The sequence below is a fragment of the Lissotriton helveticus genome, chromosome 4_1, assembly GCF_964261635.1.
Source record: "Lissotriton helveticus chromosome 4_1, aLisHel1.1, whole genome shotgun sequence".
Classification (NCBI taxonomy): Eukaryota; Metazoa; Chordata; class Amphibia; order Caudata; family Salamandridae; genus Lissotriton; species Lissotriton helveticus.
Genome location: NC_136063.1, coordinates 678,082,077 through 678,107,349, shown reverse-complemented (window position 1 = coordinate 678,107,349; position 25,273 = coordinate 678,082,077).

The following is a 25,273-nucleotide window of genomic DNA, read 5'->3' as shown; positions in this document are numbered from 1 at the left end:
CACATTGTCATCTTAAACACATGAGCAGCATGTTGCATGCAATTTACCATCTCTGTCTCAGCAAGCAGTATGTGTGTCTCTGCTCATAATATTTCACTGGCTCTACTGGCCAAAAACAGGCCACCTATATGTAAGCAACACATAACATTAATTTATCATTACATGTAACATCCTGCTCATGTGCCTAAAATAACACTGTGACTGAAGCTTGATTCACCCATCAGTGTGATGTTAGGCAGATGACAAGAATGTCACATGTAATCTACCATGTCTTTAAAAACATGTGCTTCCATATTTTTAAAGACATCAAGTAACCATATTATTCACCCAGATCCATTTCAAATGAAGCTTGACTCACATTGTCATCTTAAACACATGAGCAGCATGTTGCATGCAATTTACCATCTCTGTCTCAGCAAGCAGTATGTGTGTCTCTGCTCATAATATTTCACTGTCTCTACTGGCCAAAAACAGGCCACCTATATATAAGCATATATATATACTAGACTTTTTACCAGAAAACATTTTCCATACTAAATCGTTTTTAACACAGAGCACAACCCATTTAAATGACCACTACAAAGCAAAGCAGAAACCTAACTCATTTCCAAAATTCATTTCCAATATACACGATACAAAAACACAATATGCTTCTTAATCTTCCCTATACTGCATACAGCAGTGTATCTTCATTAAATAAATCATATTTCAGATACCACACAGGCACAGAGTAAGATGAGACATAGGCACAGAACACCCTTTAAGCTAAAAGAGGCAAACTGTTTCAAAGCACATGTGACATTATTGAAAATTATATAAATATAATTTCTGACTTTAAACAGACACTCAGAGTAATCCTTGACCAAAATTTAAACACCACACTTTTTACCAGAAAACATTTTCCATAGTAAATCGTTTTTGACACAGAGCACAGCTCATTTAAATTACCACTACAGAAACAAAGCAGAAACCTAACTCATTTTGAAAATACATTTCCAATATGCACCATTCTATTTTTAAACAGCATTACAAAATAACATGACACAAAATACAAGAATAAAGAAGCACAATAAGCTTCTAATCTTCCCCATAGTGCATACAACACTCTATCTTTATTAAAATAATAATTACTCACCTTTAAAAATGCTTTGGAAGATGTAGACAGTGTCAATCACAGTCAACAGATTTTCTGAAGCAGAAGCTCTGAATTATGCTTCTGACACTAGAGCCTGATAATAATGGCACAGCTTCTTTTTCATTTCAGACCCATATTCTTGTACATAGCCAATAAAAATTCTTCCCACACAAATTCAAAAACCAAACTGCACATTTTAATTGGTTGGACATTTGAACACTTTGAAAGTCACATAACATTCACCCATCCCCCCAGTGCTCATTCCCCTGTAACCATGGTAACTCCCTCCTAACCCAGCACACCTGCAGAAGTTCATCATACAATGTTGCAAAATATTCCATCAAGGGTGTTTGACCTCTCACTGTAGTATCTAATCATGTGCCATGTTTGTTTAAATGACTTTTTCCCAACCATTGAAATGACTTCTTTAAAAAAAAAGCATGCACCCTAATTTTCAGTGCTGAAATTTAAGAAAGCACCAATCATTTCTTGTTTTTCAAGTGTACTGAATCTCAACCAGTTTTTTTCATAACTCCCACTTTCAAACTGCCATTTCATTTTCACAACTCATCTGAATACAAGCACATCTACCTTGAAGATGCCAAAAGTCTGGTTTGTGGGTCATAGTTTTGTCCACTGGAGTCAAAAATACACAGCTAAGTGAGGTAATTACAACCTTGATTTACCAAATGTGGACATTGTATGGATTGGACAGAGAGGATTGAGATGTCACCAATTGATACCATTGGTAAAATCTTTTATGCATCTTCCACACCCTGACCTTATAATTGTGCACTGTGGTGGAAATGATTTAGGCACATTGACTGGTGTAGGTCTGGAAATGCTTTTAAAGGACATCTTTGGGCAATTAATGACACTTTTTCCAAAAACTGCCTTGGTGTTTTCTAATATATGCCAAAGGCAAAAATGGAACTGGTCCAACCAATTTTGTCCACAGATTGAGAAAGCAAGGAAACATGTAAATAAATCTGTTTCTGCGTACATGAGAGACTATGGAATGGGTAGTATATACCACAACAACTTGCGTTACAACATGCAAGGCATCTATAGGAGAGATGGTGTACATTTCACCGATGAGGGGAATAGAGTCTTCCTCTGTAACATAAGACTCTGCATCGGTACTTACTTGTAAGTACCAAAAACACCCAATAAACACAACGGCTCTTTTTAGAGCCATCTAACATCTAAACACTCAAACTTGTAATTTAACTCCATTTTTTTAATCTTTTTTTGTCGCCGTGCGCGCACCGTGCGCGCACCTCATAACTTTTTTGTGAGAAGAAAACAAAAAAATGTTTCTTTGTGGCTTTGCGGGTCCTTAATGGACCCCCTGAGAAAACCTAGGGGGTCAGGGAGTCTCCACCCTGCCCCCTTTCCACGATCTCCGCTATAGTTTTTAACAGTCTTGTAAATCGAGGTGCGCGACCGGGTGCGCGCACCTCGCAACTTTTTAGAAAAAAAAAAGATTTTTTGGGGCCTTGGGGGTCCTTAATGGACCCCCTGACAATACCTAGGGGGTCAGGGACTGTCTACCAAGCCTCCTTCTCACGTTTTGAAACTTTTATTTAAATCGAGTGAAACGCCATTTTGAGACGGGGTGCGGGATCGGGTGCGCGCACCCCGCAACTTTTTAGAAAACAAAAAAGGTTTTTTTCGGCCTTGGGGGTCCTTAATGGACCCCCTGAAAATACCTAGGGGGTCAGGGAGTCTCCACCCTGCCCCCTTTCCATGTTGTGCCCCTTTGTTATCTACAATATGTGGACTCGCACTGACAAAATGGCGGTCAATACTTCCTGATTTCCTCCAAATCGAATGTTGACAGACGTCAAACAACAAATCAGAATTCCGCTGGCGCACGGGAAGGTGCGCGCACGGTGCGCGCTTATAGATATATCATTGATTTTAACTTTCATTTTCTCAGCAACTACTGGAGGGATTTACACCATTTAAACTAAACAAAAGCGTAATCTGCGAGCCAGACTCTACCTTTTTGCCAAATTTCTTATAATTCCATTCAACTGTCTAAAGGTCCTATGGAAAATAACATGGGGAAAACACGTTTTGGGACCCCCCTTTTTTCTCAGCCCCAACTTCACGAATCCCCCCGAAACTTTCAGGGAAGGAGCGGAGCGGAGCTGGCCCAAATTTTGGAAAATAACACGCAAATTCCTCAAGCGGCGCCAGTTATTCCCAATAGAATGTTTCGGATTTCCTATGGAAACTAGGTCCTAACTATAACTACCTACTGGCGACCGCCAGTAGGTTATATATATATATAACCTATAGGTAGTTATAGTTAGGACCTAATTTCCATAGGAAATCCACAACATTCTATTTGGAATAACTTTGGCGCTGGTGGATGAATCTTCGTGAATTTCTCCAAGAAAATGGCCAGCTCGGTTCTGCTTTCCTGAAAGTTTGGGGGTGATTCGTCAAGTGGGGTCCGAGATTGTGCTTTTTGTTAAATGGTGTAAATCCGTTCAGTATTTTCTGAGAAAATTGCAAGTAAAATCATGGCGATATCTAGAGACGGAGTTCAGCACGCGTACGGAAATCTGTTCAATTACGAGCGCAAGCTGCATGCTGATTGGCTGTGAACTGTCTGTCAACACTCGAAACCAGGAAGTGTTGGCGGCCATCTTGTGCCTTGCTAGAACCAAGTCACAAGAAAACAGTAAAACAAAGTTGAGAAATAAGGGAAGGGGGTAGGCTTGAGACATTCTGACCCTCTAGGCTTGCTCAGGGGGTCGTATATCGATGTTTAGGCTTTTTATTTTTTATTTTTGAAAGAAAAACCGTGGCGTATGCGTATGGGAATATGTACAATTACAAGCAGGAACTGGATGCTGATTCGCTGTCAATACCCCAAACCAGGAAATGTTGGCAGCCATCTTGTTTGTCGGAAGAGCAGAGTCACAAGAAAACAGTAAAAGAAAGTTGAGAAATAAGGAAAGGGGGCAGGGTAGAAACATTCTTACCCTATAGTGTTGGTCAGCGGGTGGTACATGGATCTTTAGGCTCAATTTTTTTTTTTTTAATAAAAAATGGCGGGGTACTCGTGCAGTACTTGTTCGCTGTGGAAAAGGTGAAAAAAAAGTAGAAGTTTGTTTTATTCATTAGGACCCGGGAGGCAAATTACGGGGGCAATTTTCAGCATAATGGGGGCTTGAAAGGTGCCCTTAGCACTGGGGAATGGCACTCCTCTGGTTTTATTTTGAAGTATGCGGGGGGGTTACGGTCCTACTCCCCGCAGTCTCGGTGAGTGGCACCCCTCGGGTCTTTTAAAAAAAAAAAATGTTTTGAGCTCTCTCTCTCTCCCCGTTCACGTCGCGGGGAACGCCACATTTCTGGGGCAGTGATATGTAAAATGACCTTCCAGCTCCGGGTACCTGCATTGTGTGGAGTTTTTTTTACTGTTGGGAGGGTGGGCTTGATAATACGTCCTTGTAAATTCCTTTAGAAGCCTATGTTCTGGTGTTAACATGGGCTTCTATGGGAAATAACAAGACCGTATTATCAAGATCATTATCGCCGTTTTATTGGCAGTTTCCTGCCCATAAAATGGTGATAATTTTAACACCGGTCCTTGATAATATGCACCTAAGTTTACTGGTCAAAAAAAGAGCAATGGGCCATATTATCAACAAAAGGCGATACATTATCGTCGCTTTTATCGTCAGGAAACTGACAATAAAGCGGCAATAATGGGCTTGATAATATGCCCTTGTGAATAACCATAGCAGCACAGGTTAACATCAAAACTTGGGCTGCTATGGAAATTTACAAGGGCCTATTATGAAGCCCATTATCGCCGCTTTATCGGCAGTTACTGGCGATAAAAGCGGCGGTAATGTATCGCCTTTTGTTGATAATATGCCCATTCATTTCTATGATAGTATGTAAAACTTTCCTTTTTTTGTGTAGCAGTTGTACTCTCTACGCATGTGCAGCCTCATTTCGAAGTCAACGTTTTTTTCTTTTTCTTCAAGTTCAACAAACAAAGCTTTCTTTATTTCAGGTATTAAATTTGGCACTTTGTTTTCCCGGGTCGTGTGTGTCATCCGCTGTTGTACTTTTGTAATGTATTAATAATTGTATTTTATCTACATTTATTTGGAACGTAGTGTCGAGATGCCAAAAGTTGATGAGGTACTCCGTTCACCATAATCAAGAGGGGAAAGGATCACTTGTCCTGCATAAACCAAGGTCTGCAGGTAGGTAAGTGGGTGTCTCCCAATAAAAGACCCTCATACACGTGTTTTTCTGGGTATCTCGTAGCGGTATATGATATGTCCCCGCTTATTTAAACACGTGAGTGCGTAATCCTTGGGTCTGTTTTTTTGTGTGCACCCTCCGCCAGGAGGCTTTACCTTTGGTTAAGGCAGTAGTGATCGTGGAAAGGTGAGTGAAAAAGGTGGTGATAAATTAAAATTGTCCAAGGCTGCCAGAAAATTGACTTCACCGCCATTTTAGTAGTTTTTCACTGTTGTTTTTATTATATCTGTTACTTTCATTTTATCGTCCTCCTATTTTCTTTTTTGATCAACGAGAATTCGAGGCACAGACACTACGGTGTTTGTCCTTAAACTCTGATGTTATCAGACTTGGTCACACGTATACCTAAAATCTAATTTGATGGACGTAAGTCACAGCCATCACAACGCGTGTCCGTCAACACAAAGACATTATTAAGATTATCGCCGCTTTTATCAGCAGGAAAACTGCTGATAAAGCGGTGATGAAGGGCTTGATAATAGGCCCTTGTGAATTTCCATAACAGCCCAAGTTAACACCAGAACCTGGGCTGCTATGGGAATTTCCAAGGCCCTATCACCAAGCCCATTATCGCCGTTTTATCTGAATTTTTCCTGACGATAAAAGCGAGGATAATGTATCGCCTTTTGTTGATAATATGCCACTTTGTTTCGTGTCCTGCATCGTATTTTGCAATGCAGGGCACAGGATACGAAATTCATTTTATTAATTTAATTGTTTACTTACCTGCAATCATCAACATTCCGCTGTTTATAACCCCCCCATCCTGCCCCTCCTCCGCCCCACTTGCCTACCTCACCACAACTCCCTCCACGGGCCATGGCTGAGTCAGTTACTTGTTCTTACCTTAAGCATAATAAATATTAAAAAAAGTATATATTATAAAATTGTCACCTGTGGAAGATACAAAAAAACACAGTTACTAGATATATTTTACAACACAAAATAATTTGTCAAACTTTTCATTTGCCCTTTTTGCTGTTCTCAGAATATATTGAATTTCACTACAAACAGTGAGTTCAATAGTACTCATTACATAACAGCGGGCAAAAAAAAGACAGTCCATAAGGATATCTTAAAAAAAACCAGTCAACATTCTCAATAACAATATAAAAAAAAACATATCTTAAATGTTTTTTTCTAAGAGCAATTTCTTACGTAAATATACCATATCTCAGACAATTATAAAATAACAATACATTCTGATTAATTTTCTTACACTGTAAATAATGTTACTTACAAATAGATGCTGACAAAATACACAGCAAAAAGTCCTTAATGGTTTTGCGCACTTTTCCTTACGGCCAAATAGTATGCATCAAGTCCTTTGTTTGAAAGTTGTTCAATAGTAATCCAGAACATACGCCTCCCAGCCTCTCCATGTGTAAGCAAGTCTACACCGTGTCCTCGTACCGCTACAACACTCTCCACATGCTCCGCCACATTTACAAGTGGATCCTAACCAAAAGAAGAAGAACAGTGACACAGGCCCTCATCAGCAGCAGACTACACTGTGGTAAAACACTCTACACATGAATTCTAGCCAAACACCTACAACAACTACAACAAATCCAAAAGACCTCTACGTGACTGATCATCAATGTCCCCGGCTGCACCCACATCACCCACCACCTGATACACCTACACTGCCTCAATATCAACAAAAAGATCACCTTCAAGCTCCTCAACCTCACTTACAAAATACTCTACAACACCAGACTAATGTACCTTAACAGCAGTAATCCTAAAGGGCAAATTGTGATCTTAAAATTTTGTCTTTAAAAATATTAGGTAAGAATTTGGTAACTCTTTGGGCAAACGTTGCTTAAAAACTAATTGAGTATCATTACACTGTATTCTACCTTTCAGACATTTTAAATAAACAATGTAATGTCCAGATGTGGTAGAAGGTCCATCATGAAAAATAATAGCAACAGCTATAAAAGTTCTTCCTGATATTGAACATTGACCACCTACAAAATTTTAATTACAGTTTTCAATTTTGTTTCATCAGTTCTACAACGTTGCAGCATTAAAATAACATACTGTCCATACCTTTGTATAAATAATGTTGATGACATTTCTGATTTACATTGGCTACACTCCATGTTTGGAATTGCTCCTCTAATTAGATTGTTAAAAGACACTGATTCACAGTCTGGTAAAGTCAAATATATGAATCTCTCAGTGTCTATGTCAGTGCTACATGTAAACAAACTATTTCGACAGTCATGATGCCATTTATAAGAAATGCCAAAAAGGTTTTCAACATCTATACCTTCATCTTCCAGTACACCAAGCATAAACATTAAAAATTCCTGACAATCTTGCTGAATATTCTGCGTAAATTGACTAGAACCAGAACATATGTCCAAAACATTTCGAATATCAGAAACACTTTGTATTTTACTTTTATCACTAGTACATTTCTCATAAACAGAATTCAACAATGAACAGAATCTTTTGTCCCGATTTTCTACAATTTGCTGTTGGAAACTTTGAAGCAAAAAAACAACATTAGCATCTACATTAGCATAGCAGTTGACACCAGAACTATTTTCAAACCGATAACCAACATTCTCTTCAACACTGTCCTTTGTCTTTTTGCTTGGAGGCGCAACTTCATCTTGTTTTTTTTTCTTTCTCTACAGTTTCAGAACAGATATTCTCAAATCTTTTCAATCACTGGATATTGACCTAAATTGGGTGCATATTCTCTTCTTAACCTATTATACTCTTTCACACAGTTTGCATCTGCAGAAACCTTTGTCTCATCAAAACCAATCAAGTACAATCCAGATAAAGTTCTGACTCGAGACAAAGCAACATATGCCATCCCTTCTTTAAACACGGTACTTCCAATATTTACTAAAGCACAGTCTACACTTAAACCTTGAGATTTATGAATGGTCACCGCACATGCCAAACAAACAGGAAACTGTTTTCTGCAGACATACAAATCTTTTACAAGCAAAAAACGAGCTGCACAATGACTAACTTGTTGTACTTCTGCAATTTCATCAAATTTGATTTTCAAAAATTCAATGCCAGCTCTGTTTACATAATTAACAAAATCAACAATTTTACCCATTGCTCCATTTACTAAACCTTTTTGCACATTCAAATTACGTCGCAAAATTACCCTACAATTTTACCTGCATACAAATTCTTTTCTAAACCAGCAGTTTTAATGATCTATTTCTCTAAACAATCCAATTTCCTCTTCAAGTTTTCACTCAAAAAAATACTGATTCCTTCATGTTCTATTTTATCAATTGCTTTCAAATTTATAATTTCTTCATTTTCCACATTTCTTCATTGAATATAGAACATTCACGCAGTGCTGGTATTAAGCAGATTACAGATTTGTTTTCTGCAATTCTCATGTATATTTTCTCTGGGACAATATTTGCATTTGGAAACAAATTGGAAAGTAATCGTGTCTGTAAAGCTTGTTTGCCATGTTCAGTCAATTTTCCAATTCTTATATCTTGAAAAATAGTTCCATAATCAACATAATTTGCTTGTCGCACATTTGTAGTAAGTTCCTTATACTGAAAGTATGACCAAATGTTTACACTGCCAATACTCCCCAAAGACTTTCTAGTATCTTCATGCACCAGTGTTTTAAACATGGCTGCCCTTTTACAGGAGTAAGTTGTAGAAGATCTCCAAAAACGATGACGTAATTCCTCCGAATAATACGTCATACTCTGTTTTAAGAATTTGCTGCATTCTTAAATGCACAAAGGTAAGCATTAAGTTTGAGACCATGCTTACCTCATCAATAATGAGAAGCTTCATTTTATTCAACACTCTTGAAACTTCATAAGAAGCTTCTCCAGATAGCTTGTTGTATTGTAATTTGTTGTCATGCTCTACTGGTAGCAATAATAAACGATGTAAAGTAATTCATTTAATATTGTGTGCCGCCAACCCAGTTGGAGCAGTGACAACACAAGACAAATGCGAGTCAGTTCTTTTCTGTAGAAAACTTGTGATTACTTTAATTAAAAAACTTTTTCCTGTTCCAGCTTGTCCACTCACATACATACGGATACGTTCAAAGGATGAGCAAGAGCACTCTTTCTTCTCATGAAGAAATCCATGGTCAATCTGTTCTCTCACTTGCTCATATATTTCTTTCTGCTCAAGATTTAGTTGTTCTTCCAAGTTTCCTAAGTTTGTTAGATGTTCTTGACCTTGATACATTACTGTTTCCACCCCTTCCATAGCAGTTGCTGCTTCATTTAGAACAATTGGTTCTCCCAGTGGGTCCTGACTCAACGGAGCAGAAGTTTCACTGTCTTGAGAAGCGTCTGTAGCAATTTCAGCTGCGATTGTAGCTTCTTGCTCAATTTCGTCATTCAACATTTTGACATAATTAGCAAAAACAGGACATTCTATAGTATATTTAGTTGCATTGAAGGAATCTTCATAGCTCTCAAAATCTCCAAGTAATTCCAATTCTGAACGCCATGACTTGAAAAGTTGCTAAAGAGCTAAAAAGTAAAATTCCCTTTTGTCAGGTGTTTCGCAACTCAGTTTACGGTGATTAATCAAATGTCCTTTTCTTTGTTTCAACAGACTTCCTTCAGAACCAATAACGGCATATATACCATTATTAATGTTTTCGGTAATATTCCGTTTAAAAATATAGTTTTGCAGCACTTCATAGAGACAAATGTTCTCAAGATGATGACTTCTATTTGGATAATATGTATCCAACATATTTGTTTTCACAATATCAGTACTTTCTGGCTCTTTTTCAGCTAAATATTTAACTTCTTGTACAGATTTAAGAACTCGGTTTCGTGTTGCAGCAAGTCCTAGACTCACCCAATTGATTCTTCTAGATTTGGAGTATAGACTTGCAGATGATAAGCGATCCGAGCATTCATACGCTCCAATTTCTCGATGAGATAACATCTTCAAACTGTAACTGTATAATTTCTTACTTAGACTCTTCTCATGGGAAATCTCTTTCCACATTTCCTTCAATTACGTCTTTTCTGACTTTGTTATGTTCGATGTCACATATCGAGCAACAGCAATGGAATTGTCAGCAACATATTGAATATCCATATTAGCATTCCACATAGACAAAATGACTGAGTTATAGTCATTTATGTATTTCGACTGTTCATTTCTTCTTAAGTTGTAGGTATTTTTTGGAGACTTTCTTGTGATATTATGTCGCAAAGATGACATAAAACTGTTCACTCTTCCTTTCTAGATTACAAGTCGAGGAAATGCAAAACGGCATTTGCGGTAGAATTTGTCCTTAGATTTGTACTTTCGACGACAGTATTTGCCACAACGATGGCTTTGGAATCATAAGACTTGTTGTCTTAAGTACTTATCTTGTGTACTTTTGGGTACTTCACATGTAGCATATTCTTCAATAAAAGACAACACAGTATCATCTGAGTCTGTTCCAAATTTGGGAGCATCTTTGCTCCATAATAGCATATGTATGTGATGAGCACCTCTCGCTTGATACTCCTTTCTCCAAAAGAAATCCAGTACCTCTCCAAGAGGAGGATTTTTTTTATTGATGATAAAAGACATCATAGCTTCGAATCTATGATTGAACTACCTGCATACATTAACAGGATCCAAAGAGCACAATTCTCCAGGTGTCTTGTATTCGACATTTGGGATATTTGGATTTGCCTCTCGAAGAAATTGATGTAAATCATCCCAAGCAAATTCAGCACAGCTTAGAGTAAGGAACCATGTAAGAGTTCCTAAGGTCCTTAGCATACATTTAAGTTCTCCATGACGACGGTACCAGTACTCATTAGTACCATGCTGACATGCCATCAGATTAATCAGCTGAGTTTCCAAAACATTATCTTTCTGCTGTACTTTATCCATAAATTCCTTTGCCGAAACATTTTGCAGATGTACACCTGTTTTCAATATGTGGTTTACTGCATAGGAAAGTCCAGACAAATCACTCTCAAACAAAAGATGAAACAAATATGGAATACATTGTTGAAATCTTGCATCTTCTGCATATAATTTTGATGTCCGGTACTCAGATGCAGGAATCTTCACAGGTCGTTCATCATCGTCCTCCTTTTCCTGTAGGAAACAACTGAGGGAAACATGAGCTTTCAAGCTTTTTTCCCATACACTAATGGGACTTCCTTTTGCTTCTTTCATTTGAAATAACTCTATAGCATTCCCCATCATTTCTTTGGAATGCAATGGATGAACACTGTAATGTTCGTAGATTTCTTCAGTTCTGGACACATCCACTTTTTCAAATTGTCCAGATGGCAAGTCAGTATCTTCTTCTACAGTTATTTCTTACTCTCCTACATACACATTTTTGTAATATTGATATTTTTTTACCAGATACAACATTGCCTTTTTCACTTTCCTAACATCCACTAATTCTTGCCAGATTTTCTTTCTCTAAGTAGGAAGGCCATTAACAAGAATAACTAGAGGTTCGTCCTCTACATTTTCTACACCAATAGTTTCAATATTTTTCTTTAAATCTAGAGGCAAATATACAACTCTTCCCTTTAATCCTCTTTGTAAATCAGAAGGAGGCAATTTTCCTGGCTCCATACTAACAATAGCCTGAAATGGATGCACCCATTGAATAAGAATAGACTCATAGGTATTTAAATCCATCAGTTCAGAAGGAATATTTACCAACTCATGATTATTATGCAGAGCTCTAGCAGGCATTTTGTTCTCTTCTAATTTGTTATAACAATATTTACAAATACGCTGATTAGAACCCAAATCAAAACAATTCTCTACCAACAAATAAGTTGCAAAATCCTTCCACTCATTATTATTTTCCTTTTCACTTTTTAAATACAGATCAACAGTCCTGGTCTGATTTTTATAATGAATTTGTCGACAACAGATACAAGAATAATTTGGCCTTTCACCTGAAATCACCTTAAACTGTATAATTTCTTGCTCAAAATTTTCTACACTGCACTGTCCTACATTCTCTTCCACATTTTCTTCTATTAATCTCTCACTTTCTGCACTGTCTTCCTGAGGACCAAAGTAACTAATCTCAATTTTATCACAAACATTTGTTACATCTGATACAGATCCATGCAAAAGAGCACTGTTCAACTTTTTTAACATTAGTGCTGGACTTTTCGCGTAATACAATGTTCTGACTAATTTCCTCATCTGAGTATGATGAACTGCTAAAATCCTGAAATGGTGGAAAACACTTCAACATACTTTTTTAGAAACACAAGGCAGAGAATGACCTTGAAACCAGTATTTTCTCTCACTCTGCAAGGGTCTAGTCCTTGCAAAATCTTAATCTTTTGTTTAACACTTTTCTTGATATAATTACGTAAGAAATTACGTAAAAAATCAATAGATTCTTGCCGCACACTGCAACTACTACTATAATTCCAAGTGTACACTGGAGCTTTAGGACGTCTCCCTAAAACTTCACCAGCTAACACCTCTTCTGCATTTCTAGGAACAATTTTCTCTTTCTCAATAGGACAACCATTTCTAACCTCATAAGCACGACCAGAAGTGTCAACTGCATGCAACAAATCATTACTCTGAATATAACTTTCTTCATTAAAAAAAGGCTCAGAACTTGAACTATGTTTCCATTCACCCAAAAAAAACTCACAAAAATTACTTCTGTTAATTAGTCTTCTCCACCTACTTTTGCCCTTCATTAAATGGATTGGTTTATCTAGTGATCTAATGATCTAATTCAATTGATTACTAAAATAAAGTTTTCTTTTCAATTCCAAAGCTTTCTCAATTACATTTTCTGTAGCTTTCTTCTTCTTATAAAATACTGTTTTTTTCTTATACACCTTAATTTCGTTCATTAAATTTGATACCAATCTATTATAAAACATGTTTTTCCTAATTTCCATTAATTGAATTTTCCTTCTTGTACTATACACAGTTTTGTCTGCACTTGATTTTCCATTATTCTTTTCTTTATTAGTAGGTTTTTTTTCTTTGCTGATACACTAAATACATTTTTCTGTTTCTGAACACTACTCTTAGTCTTTAGTATGTTCCTCAAAAAAGTGCTCCTGCTCTTACCAGGACTTTCTTTCTGTTTGTTAAGACATCTCTCTTCATGTAAATCTTCTTGGTGAGTTCTCTTCAAATACACACTTTTCTTTCGTTGCTTTCTCTTTTGGTACTTCGTTGGCATGACGCAGTATTTTTAGTATCGATAAACACAACTTATAATAAAAAAAATATATAACATTACAAAAAAAAATATATCAAATATTCTATTATATTACTTACAAGAACAGAGGGAGGAGTATGAGGACAAACCTCGGAGTATAAACATAAGAGGACTTACAACAAAAGAACAAGGAGTATGAAACAAGGAAAATTTAATAAAAAATTAGAGTATAAATAGACAGTACAATATAACGTAATATAGATACAGTCGCGGCCCGTGGAGGGAGTTGCGATGGGGCAGGCAGGTGGGGCAGAGGAGGGGCAGGGTGAGGAGTGATAAACAACAGAATCTGGGGGCATATTACCAACAAGTAGCGATATTTATCGCTAAATAGGGTTAGCGACAATTTTTTTAGTGCTGCCTATCGCTGGATATGTTAGCGGAGAAAACATGCTATTAGCAACGTTTTTCTCCATTGTGCTAAAATATCCAGCGATAGCGGCGAAATGCGTGGATATCGTTGAGAATACAGCGATATTCACGCATTAGAGACCAAATGGGCTTAGCCATGTTATCCACTTGCCATTGGATAACATGGCTAAGAACTGGTCTGGGCAGGTGTTAGTATTTGGAGATATTTTCAGTTAGCGCAAATATTTCCAACGGTACGCCTGCCTTGCTAATAGGCGATAGTGACGTTAGCGACTGCTTTCAGTCGCTAACTGGTTGGGTACCCCCACTTTGCACGTCATTAGCGATAAACATCGCTGACATGCAAAGCGGGCCCCAAACTGCTCGCTATCGCCTAAAAGCAGTTAGCGACAGGTTGCTTATAGGGTGATAGAATTATCGCCGCTTAGCGGCCGAAAACGGACGCTAAATCGGTGATAATTGCCTATCGCCCCCCTTGGTAATATGTCCCCTGGATCATTGCAGGTAAGTAAACAATTAAATTAATAAAATGAATTTCGGGACATATTATCAACAAAAGGCGATAGATTATGGGCCATATTATCAATAAAGGACGATACATTATCACCGCTTTTATCGACAGGAAACTGCCGGTAAAGCAGTGATAATGCTCTCGATAATATATCCTTGTGAATTCCCATAGAAACCCAGGTTATGGTGTTAACCCGGGCTTCTATGGAAATTCACAAGGATATATTATCGAGACCATTATCGCTGCTTTAGTGGCAGTTTCCTGCCGGTAAAAGCGGCGATAATGTATTGCCCTTTACTGATAATATGGCACTGACGGGCATATTATTAAGGACCAGTGTTAAAATTATTGACATTTTATGAACAGGAAACTGCCGATAAAATGGCGAAAATGGGTTTGATAATACATTCTTGTAAATTGCTATAGAAGCACAAGTTCTAGTGTTAACCTGGGCTGGTATGGGAATTCTCAAGAGCATATTATCAAGCTCATTATCGTCGCTTTATCGGCATTTTCCTGCCGATAAAAACAACAATAATCCCTTAATGTACAGAGGCACAAAATGATATTAAAGAAAAAACATAACAGCATGCATTGTAGCAAAACACATTTACTACTATAAAACGTTTAACAACGGATGAATATAGGAGCATATTATCAATACAGGCAATAACATTATCAACACTTTATCGGCAGTTTCCTGCCGATAAAGTGGCGATAATTGTATCGCCGAGTCTTGATAATATACCCCATAATTCGTTAATGTACAAAGATACACCGCACAGACGCATACAACTTATCAACTCACCTTTCAAATTATATTCTAGATTAACAAGAATACCACTCACACAGTGAATATTCTTCTACAAAATCTCTGGAGTTCAGTGTTTGCAGCACAACCGTCAAATTGAACATTTTCCCTCTCATTTTACGCATACATACATATAAATAACCAATTAAAATCCTGTTCACATTAATTCAAAAGAAAACACACATTTCTATTGGTTTAACATTCCAAAGCTTTCAAACTAATAGAACTTTCAACCCTTCCCTGTTCCAGAATCTGCCAGTTACCATAGAAACACTTCAGGGAACACCTAACTCAGCACACAGGTGAAAAGTTCATCATACATTGTTGCAAATTAAAACAGCAAGTGTGCTTGACTGGAGAATAAACCAGCTTATCTTATGTAACGCTCTTTTTTATCCCTTTTCCTTAACCAATAAAAATAAGGCTTTTAAAAAACAGAAACATGGAACCTAGTTTCCTGTAAAATGTTGTCAAACAACCAATCATTTCTTTTCTTTTTTGAAAACTGCATGTTGTCCACCATTTTAGAAAAATCTTACTTTTGTAACTAGCATTTCATTTACAGACGCCATCAGAGTGCATCCAGACCTCTCTTCAAAATGCTTACCGTGTGGATTGTGGGACACAGCTATATTTTCTGGAGTCAAAGGTACGCACAACAGAAAATAATTCAAAAGAACCTAGGTTTACCAAATGTAGACATTAATTGGATTGGACAGAGAGGATTACAGTTGTACCAATTGATGCCATTGGTGAAATCCTTTATGCATTTCCAACACCCTGACCTCATAATTGTGCACTGTGGTGGCAATTACCTAGGCACTTTGACTGGGGTAGCTCTGGAAATGCTCATGAAGGACACCTTTGCCCAATTGATGACACTGTTCCCCAAAACTGTCTTTGTATATTCTAATATATGCCAAAGGCAGAGATGGAAGCGGTCCAACCACTATTGTCCACTGTTTGAAAAATCTAGGAAACACGTGAATACATTTGTTTCTGCCTTTCTCCGAGACTACCGAATGGGGTCCATTTACAACAATAATCTGCTTTTTAATATGCATGGCATCTATAGGAGAGATGGTGTACATTTTACAGATGAGGGGGAACTTTGCTGAAACCGTGCCATTGCTAAAATTGATTGTTGCTGCTTTACAGCGCCACAAGAAGGACTGCGTCAGGAGCTCTGCCCGCCCGCCTCCCGCCGCCTGACTCCTCTTACCAACTCGGGGTCTGGCCGCCGAGCAGAGCGTGGGTGGACCACAAACCCCACAACCCCTAGCGGCAAATACCGCGAGAGTAGCGCGACAGGAGGCGCTTAAATCGAACAGCACCCCGGTCGAAGGGGGGAACTTTGCTGAAACCGTGCCATTGCTAAAATTGATTGTTGCTGCTTTACAGCGCCACAAGAAGGACTGCGTCAGGAGCTCTGCCCGCCCGCCTCCCGCCGCCTGACTCCTCTTACCAACTCGGGGTCTGGCCGTCGAGCGGAGCGTGGGTGGACCACAAGCCCCACAACCCCTAGCGGCAAATACCGCGAGAGTAGCGCGACAGGAGGCGCTTAAATCGAACAGCACCCCCGTCTCGCGGGACGACCCCGGGGCGAAGCCCAGGCAAAGGGCGGGCCCTCTACGGCCCTCATCGGCACGTATCGACAGGGACAGGGCCAGAAACGCTGCCGGTCGTATGAGGAAAGCCCTACCAAGCAAGTAAGACTCTGTTGTGTTTGATATAGCACCTATACTTAAGTCTGAGGTAATAGTCTTCTGGCCATAGTGGCAGGATGCCGAAAAAAGGCCTTGTTACTACAATCAACACTATGGAAAATTACCTGGTCCAAACTGTGCAAAAAATAAATACACAGAGGAGGGAATCTTTGGGGCTGAGTCAATCCCCAGACGTACGATGTCTGAGCCCTACTATACTTCCTCTCACTGATGACATTATACCTTTGGAGACTGATTCCGAGGACCGTCCTATCCTTCCTACTAATCAGGGCAGGAGAAATTTATCGGAGAATGTAGTGCCTGCCCCCGAGGTACTTATTGCGGGCCCTGAGAATGACATAGACACTGACTCTGATCAGGAGGTACAGGTGTGTCTTTCGGATGAAGACCAGTTTACCTCAGACCACGCCCCTCGGCCAGAACGTGGTAGTGTAAAAAATCAGCCAAAACGGGGAGGGTTGCGGTCTGGGACAAGGAGGAAGAGGGCAATTACCCCAAAGGCAAAACTAAAGGACAAGGGAGAGGGGAAAGTAAAACACAATGTTGATGACGACTTGTTTTTAAAAATTGCTGAGCTAATTGAAAGTGAAATAAAAGCCATCATTAAACCCCTAGTAGCTAAAATAGATAAACTACAAACCGAGGTTAAAAAGCTGGGGGCACAGCAGAACAAGGTAGTGGAGGGAGTTGAATATATTACTACGTTGGTTGTTAATTTGGGCATTAATACTGGAGGGAATGCTGCTGGCGAGGGAATAGATGAACTGTTGCACAATAATTCCCCAACGCAGTTACCGGTATTGAATGCTAATGAAATAGTTGGTAAAGGTGATGATTCACTAACAGTCGAAATCCCCCTTGCACAAGCCCAGATACAAGCCCAGACACAAGCTCAGACAACGGACCCTTTACAATTTATAGTTGAAGCTTCACCTGTGGTATTAGTATTAGCCAACGTTCCCCCCTTAGAAGGGGGTATAGTAGAATCTTCCACTTCTTTGTCAAACAAGGCATTACAATGGCTCACAAATAACACGAAGTTAGCCCCGGGGGGGGGGGCAGCAACTGGCTCGGGAGATTAAGACTGCAAAAAGGGTTCCTTGGTTAGGAAATCGTCCCAAAAAATGTAAAGGGGATTGTGTGGCAGTGAGTTTTTTACATCCAGGCGTTCTGCCAAACATCCTCACTAACTTACTCCCGCCCCAACGTAGACAGGGTACCGTTGTCCCATTAACCTTAAAATTTTTTTATGGAGAACAACAGAATGTCACCTATCCTAGGACCACTGCACTCGGGTGGGACAACAATTGGGATACGAATAATAGATGGGGCCAAGACCGAAACTGTAATATTGCAAACCATCAAGTCCATTCAGCTCACCAAAATCCTTTTGCACAACCTCTCTTGTTGTCTAACCGTTATACTCCTTTGTCCTTTTTGGACCAAAACGATTGACTTTTGCCCAAACAAAATAGCCATGAAGGGAAATATGTACCTGTATTTAGTATACTTACTTGGAATATTGCAGGAATTAAGGCAAAAGTAGGAAACGCGGCATGGTCAGATTTTATGTCTAAGTTGGACATTATTGCATTACAAGAAACCTGGGACACAAAAAATAGTTTTTCATTGGATGGCTATAGTTATTTTTGTATCCCAGCAGTGTCCAGTGTTGCAGGAAGAGCCAAGGGAGGCCTGTTAAGTCTTTTTAAATTAGATATTAAAGGTTGCCTGAAGAAATGTGATTCGGGCTCCGAGCACTGTCTAATTGTCGAACTTTCCTCAGCAGAATACCCCAATATTTTATTTATAAACTTTTATAATGCCAACGCATCTGACTGTACTTTATATAGTCTAGATAGATTGGATCAGTTTTTGTCAGTCTATAGTGAAAACGTAAATTCTTTTGAAATCATTTTCTTGGGGGACCTTAATATTCACCCGTGCTTATTAATGTGCGTTCGTGATGAAGAAGAATCCCCTCCTAATTGTTCGCCTATCCATCTTGAACATAACAAACAGGGGGAATGTCTAGAATTTTTTTTAGCAAGATGGAACCTATATGAGTCTGGGTGCGGGGAGGGGGGGTTAGGGCCCCAACTTTCAAGGGAACAGACAATGGCTCTATTATTGATTATATATTTATTTCATTGTGTTTATTAGGTAATGTTTTAATGTATAAAACTGTGGTCTCTGTTTTTAGCGATCATAATCCCGTCTCCTTGGACTTAGTAACTACTGATCTCATAGGGCGAAAAGATGGTCCTCGCGACAACAGGTCAGCACTTAAAGTCAAAGACCAGGGTCGCAGATTGAAATGGGATAGCATAACTCCGGAATCCTTTGTACAAGAGGTACTCTCTGATGCTGAGGACGAGGTTGGTGTCTGCTTATCTAGTGAGGCTCACAATAGGGAAGTGATATCTGCCTTTGGTAGCATCTGCAGTAAGATTAATCAAAGACTGCTTGTTGGTCCTAAATTGAAGACATTGCCCATCAAAAGATGGTTTGATCGCAGATGCTCAAAAGCACACTCTGCACTGTTAAATGCTTTGAAGGGTGTTCCGAAACTCCCTGCACTTATCACTACCTGTAGAGCCCAGTATAAAAAAGCCATAGCAGATAGAAAAAAAGAGATTAAAGATGAAGCTTGGACCCAGCTATCAGATCCAGCAATATTGAAAAATAGTGGAGAATTTTGGAAGATTGTTAACCAACCTTTATTTACAGGCGAGGAGATTTCCCCGCTTGAAACTAATATATCTGATGAAGGTTGGATAAAACACTTTAGTGATATTTACTCTGACCACAGTAGTGGAGATCCTGGGGCTCAGGATGGCAGTATAGCCAATGGAAACCAATTGCACTTCGAGGTAACAGAAGTTTTACAAGCGATAGACTGTACTCTGAAGAAAAAGGCGCCAGGGCCTGATGGTGTTCCTGCAGACGCTTTTAAATGTTTCCCGAATTTTTGGTCTAGACTACTCTGCAGGGTCTTTAATGCATTAAGCCATGATAATATTCCAGAGTCATGGAAAACCTCTATAATCATCCCTGTGTTTAAAAAGGGAAATAGGCAGGATCCTGCATGTTATAGACCAATCTCACTGATTGACTCATCAGTTAAGATCTTAGGAAGAGTCATATTAGCAAAATTAAATGAGTGGGCAACTGAGAACAGTATTCTGACAAATGTGCAATATGGACTTAGACCTAAAAGAAGCACGCAGGACCAATGTCTTAATCTCCATCTGTTGATAGAGAAATACACTAAGGCCAAGGAGGGGTCCATGTACCTCGGTTTCATGGACCTCTCCTCTGCCTTTGACCTTGTTAACAGATCAAAGCTCTGGTCAATATTGCTGGAAATGGGCTTGGATAGGACAATAGTTAACCTATTGGCTGACCTGCACTCGGGCCTTACAGCTAAAATTAGAGTTACCTCGGGTGGAAGGTGTACCGAGGTTTTTGCTTCAGAAAAAGGGGTCAGACAGGGGTGCATTCTGGCACCCCTATTGTTCACATTATATGTGAATGCTTTGGAGCCTGCCCTTAGGGATGTGACCCCCGATATTCCGCGTGCAGGGGAGCAGGGGATCCCTGTTCTCCTTTACGCGGATGACGCGGTACTTCTCGTGCGTACCGGGGTGGGGCTCCAACGCCTTCTGGATGCCTTTGAAACTTTTATGGGGTCACTAGATTTAAAAATAAATGTGAAGAAATCCCAAATTATGCTTATGGGTAGCGTAGCAAGGAGAAATTGTAACAAAACCTTTTTTTGTGGACAGGAGAAGCTTGCTCGAGTAACTTCCTTCCCCTATTTAGGGATCACATTTGATGAAAAGGGAAATTGGGGACCCCAGGTAAAGAACAGAGTAACCTCGTTAGCAAGAACATCTTCAGCTCTTCAGGGGTTCTCTAAGAAACTGGGGGCCAGGCCAATCGCAGCCATATTGAAAATCTATAGGGCTAAATGTATTTCAGTGGCATCCTTTGGCAGCTCAATTTGGGGTTATAGGGGACTGGATTCCCTACAGATCATGGAAAATAAATTTTTTAGATCTGTTCTTGGTGTTCCACAATCGACCCCGTCCTACACTGTTCACTTGGAACTTGGGGAAGGCTACATCACAGACCTGATAAAAACAGCACCTTTAGTAGCATGGCTGAGGATGTGGCTAAATAATGAAATCCCTTTTAACCATATCATCATGAGAGATTGTCTGTGTTTGGACAAAGTTAACAACATTAAATGGTTGACTTACATCAAGGAAAACTTTTCCAGGCTGGGGAGGCCAGAGTTATACTCTGCAATAGAGACTATAACACCCAAAGATATTGTGCTCATAAAGTGTGCAATGAGAGAGCTTCCATCTCTGGAGAGAGAAGAGAGTGAGCTGAAAAAACCCTGTGTTAGGGCCAGTCTAATATTATCTATACCTGACGGCCCAGAAAATTACCTGAACAAGGTGACTCACCTTTACCACAGGTTTATTTTAACTCGTTATCGTTTTAACCTAATACATTTTAATCTTGGTTTTTATCCTGTATGGAGCACCCCAGAAAAGGCGTTACCATGTTCCTGTGATCATTTCTCCGAACAAAATACTATGCACCTAGTGATGTTCTGTAGTCATTACATAGATGCAAGGAGGACGTTTTTAGTGCCCATCCTTAAGGAGGCTGGTTTTATTCAAGTTAAACCTGCCCTTATTTATTTACAGCTTCTACAGACTCCTAGGATTATGTTCCATGTGGCTAGTTTCCTGGTGAGTGCTATAAGGAGCAGGAACATTAGATTAAAAAATATGGCCACCCCCCATAGTAGCACAAACTGAGCACTTTAAAAGGCACTATGTAATTATAATAGGACTTGTAACAGGGACATATCTGGTTTCAGAAATGTCTGTCTTTCTGGGGCTTTTTGCATTTTAGCATTTGCACTTTGTATTTTATATTGATATGACATGTAACATGTTGTATGATTTTTATTCCTAATGTTTTTTAACTGTTTTTAAAGTATGTATTCTCTGATTATGTATCTTAAATAATATGCATTTTGCCATTGTCTTTATATGATATTAAGTTATCGCAATAAAGTATTTTGACTGACTGACTGACTGACAGATGAGGGGAACAGAGTGTTCCTTATAAACTTAAGACTCTGCATCGGTACTTACTTGTAGGTACTAAAATCTCGTAATAAACACACCGGCTCTTTTTAGAGCCACACAACACAAAAACAAATACACTTCATAAATATCTAAAATTATTTTTAGTTTTCTTGCTTACGTACGCTTACGTGACGACTTTCAACATTACAGCTAAACGTCGTCCATACGTGGTTGGTACACGTACAAAAAATCTACCAACCCCTGAGCAACACTATAGGTTCAGAATGTTTCTATCGTGCCCCCTTTCCTTATTTGTCAACTTTGTTTTACTGTTTCCTTGTGACTCGGCTGCCGTGACAAATATGATGGCTTGCAACACTTCCTGGTTTGGAGTATTGACAGCCAATAAGCATGCAGCTCCTGCTCGTAATTGTACATATTTCTGTACGCGTACGCTGCGACTTTTCTTAAAAAAAAAAAATAGAGCCTAAACAGGCATGTACGACCCCCTAACCACGCGTGATCGTCACCACAAAGCCATTAGCATGCATTTCGGGTCATATTATCAACTAAACAAGAAGGATTATCACCGCTTTATCGGCACTTTCCTGCTGATAAAAGCGGGGATAATGTGTCGCCTTTTGTTGATATCGCGTTTTGTTGATAATATGGCCCGAAATTCGTTTTCTTAATGTAATTGTTTAGTTACCTGCAATCATGCAGATTCCGTTGTTTATCACCCCTCACCCACCCCTCCCACGCCCGCCCTGCCTGCCCCATCGCAAGTCCCTGCACAGGCCGCAGCTGAGACGCTGTTGCGATCTAGTCATTTACCACAGAGTTGTGGGAAATCCTTGGTGAGGCGCGCGCTCACTAACGAGTGCGCACTTCACCGAAGACATTTCGGAGTTCAGACCAGTTTTCAGTTGCTCTTTAGACATTCGTGAAGAGAAAGTGGAAATATTTCTGTGAGAGTTAAAGGACGTTGTTTGACAAGTTAGTGAGTAAGAAAACTTACCTGACATTATAGACAATATTGAATGTACTCAGTCGATGTATTTTCTCTAACTTAAAAGGAGAAACGATAAAATTCGTGTTAAGCAAGGTCTTAAGGGAAAAGAACACATTGAGTTAGGAATAGTAGAAAGACTTTTGAATTAAGAAGGAACATTAATGAAAAACACAAGATATTGATGGATTGACAGAATAGATAACAAGCAACTGCATAAAGAAAAGTTAGTAGAAGAACAGAAGGAAATTAATAATATAAAAAATAGACAATAAACTGAGAGGCCTAGGTTAATGAATGTTAGGTAATAATAGGTTAAAAGCAGTGAGAAAAATAAAGAACCGTAAGCTACAAGGTTGAAGACAAATATTAGAGGAGAGGCTAGTTCGAAATTGGAAGGGGTAGGTAATTAGTAGGGTTAGACTAAGTTATAGATGAGGAACAGAGATAGAGTAAACACATGAAGTATTCAAAAAGTAGTGTGATAATGATGTCTAAATATACACGGATACACAGTGTTGTTCAGGACAATGAATAGTATATTTTCCATTATAGTAAAACACATTTACTATTTTGGAAAGGGTAAGGTGAATAGACATATTCTACATTTTTTAGTAGTGTATTTTACTATAACAGCCTGAGTCTTTTCCTATAGTCATAAGGAGTGACTGCTTTCAAAATTTAAGAAAAGCTTAGAACAGGATATCCTTATAAGTAATTATAGTTGTATAATTTTGCAAAGGACTAAAAGTCTATTAATGGATTGTTATTAGATAATGTATTTTCTGTAGGCCAAAATAGGTGAAAACGGTAGTTTTGTATTATATATATTACGAAAAGTGATAAAATTAACTGTTTATATTTTTATAGAAGGAGCAAGAACATAAAAGAAAAATTATGGAAAGAGAACAGCCTCATACTGAAGACCTTTTTATTTCCCAAGATTTAGCGATTGTAGGATTCACTGTTCTTCTCCCTCTTTCTGGGCCTGTTGCGGGAGTTCTGATGGAATGCATTCATAGAGCGGGGACGCACAGTTCTTCTGTGCAACCAGGCGCTTAATAAATGTCTTTATTCTTCTTCTTATTATTATTATTACTCAGGAGATTTTGGATATTACCTTGAGTGTAATTGAAGAACTAATTGTATCTGTCACAGGCAATGAGAGTGAAAAAGGGGAAATTTGTGCTGCAGACATGAATTGTGATTTTGAAGACGAAAGGTTTGATGCAGATTTCATTGAAGTTTTAAATTATATTGAAATTTTATATCACATTAAATCAGAACCTGCTGGCGAGGAAATTGTTCTGCATGACATATCTGATGAAGTTGTATTGGAATGTCTGTTAAATTATGAGATGTTACAAGAATACATTTATTGTTGAAAAATAATAAAGGTTTGAGCACTATCTACTAATGTATTTATTGTTCTAAAAGTGAAGCAGTTATAGATTCAGTTATATATTCTTTAAATGTTTGTATTGATGTAAAATATGCAAAGTGGGTTTGAGGGTATCGATTGCTTCAAATCCGTATGGAGTATACATGCAGTCTTGTATGCAGTTGCAAACTTGTGTTTTATGCCTTCAATTCCCCTATCTGTATCCTTAGACTTCCACTAAACACCCTGACACTGCTGTTTTAGTATTGTAGTAAGCCACTCAGCAGTATGTTCTTTTTAATTGTACGGTGGTAAAACTGAAGCTGTAATAAATTTAGTGAGGAAATTTCTTTGCACAAGTGTAATGATCCAGTCACTATCTAGATAGTCATGGATTAAAAGAGGACTTAGTGCATAGGCTGTTTCATTTTTTATTTATTTTTTTATTTTAAAGATTGTTTATTTGCATCAAATGGATACACAAAATAAGCCAGAAATACAATTTTACACTAATTGCAGTAAACAAGCATTAAGCAATGCATAGGCCAAAGCCAGTAAAGAAGTCATACATACATAAATTTTTGAAAAAAAAGGCCGAAGAAAAGGATCCAAAAAAAAAAAAAAAAAAAGAAACATGGCAAAACACAATTATTAAGGCATAAATGAACCCCAGATTCTAGCAATTTTTCGTTC